Raw genomic sequence first — 983 nt, 5'->3', positions numbered from 1 at the left:
GCTGCCCGCTGTGGCCGGGGGCCCCCGCCCTGTGGCTCAGCGTCCCTGCCTGAGTCCACCTCCCACCCGGGGTCACAGGGCCTCTCCCTGAAGTCAACCCCTGGGGACCCCGTCCTGGAGAGACGGCTGCAGGCAGGGATAGGGGCTGAATGGGAGCGGGGCCCGGAGTCTGGCTGGTGGTGGGGAGTTGGTGACATTCTACAGGGGCTTCCCGACTGGGATGTGGGGGCTGGGTCTGGACTCTCCCTGCCCTCCCGGCCCTCCGCTACCGTCCTGGACACGGACCTCCCACCCAGCACAGCCATGTGCACGGGTCCACAGCACCCTGCCCTCCTAGGGCTGTGGCTCAGGGCTGACCAGGCCCTAGTCACCTGATCACAACCTGTCCCTGGTAATACTTTTAATGCCGTGTTTGCAAATCATAGCATGATGCACAGATTACCAGGGTAAAAGGGAGGCCTCTGTGTCTACCTGCAGGCCAAGTCCAGGGTCACTGGAGCATCTGCCCGTCCTGCAAACGTCTGTAAATGCCTCGATGCCCTGTGATGCGTCTGCAGGGACGGCTGGGCTGCAGGGGGCAGAGGAGCCAGGCTGGGGCTCTGTTGGGCTCCGAGGGCTCTGTGGGGTTCAGAGGGGGCTCTGTTGGGCTCTACGGGTCTCTGAGCGGCCCTGCAGGGGCTCTGCGGGGTTCTGCGGGGATCTGAGGGGCTTTGCGGGGGCTCTGTGGGGTTCTGAGTTCTGAGGGGGCTGAGGGCCTCTGCGGGGCCCTGAGGGGCTTTGCGGGGCTCTGCTTGGGCTCTGAGGGGCTTTGCGGGTCTCTGAGTGGCTCTGTGGGGATCTGTGGGGCTCTGAGGGGGCTCTGCGGGGCTCTGGGGGGTTCTCAGGAGTTCTGAGGGGCTCTGAGGGCCTCTGTGGGGCTCTGAGGGGCTTTGCGGGGCTCTGTGGGGCATGAGGGGGCTCTGTGGGGCGTGAGGGGTCTCTGT

General features: G+C 66.0%; 1 protein-coding gene across 1 annotated transcript in view; it reads right to left on the bottom strand.

Annotated features, from left to right (window-relative positions):
• EEFSEC (eukaryotic elongation factor, selenocysteine-tRNA-specific) overlaps nt 1–983 on the bottom strand; it is a 114,981-nt gene that overhangs the window by 879 nt on the left and 113,119 nt on the right. The window lies entirely within an intron of this gene.

This window comes from Bison bison, unplaced genomic scaffold (assembly GCF_000754665.1).
Source record: "Bison bison bison isolate TAMUID 2011002044 unplaced genomic scaffold, Bison_UMD1.0 scf7180017862279, whole genome shotgun sequence".
Classification (NCBI taxonomy): domain Eukaryota; kingdom Metazoa; phylum Chordata; class Mammalia; order Artiodactyla; family Bovidae; genus Bison; species Bison bison.
Note: the sequence above shows the minus strand (reverse complement) of the source record. Positions and strands in the feature narration are given on the sequence as shown.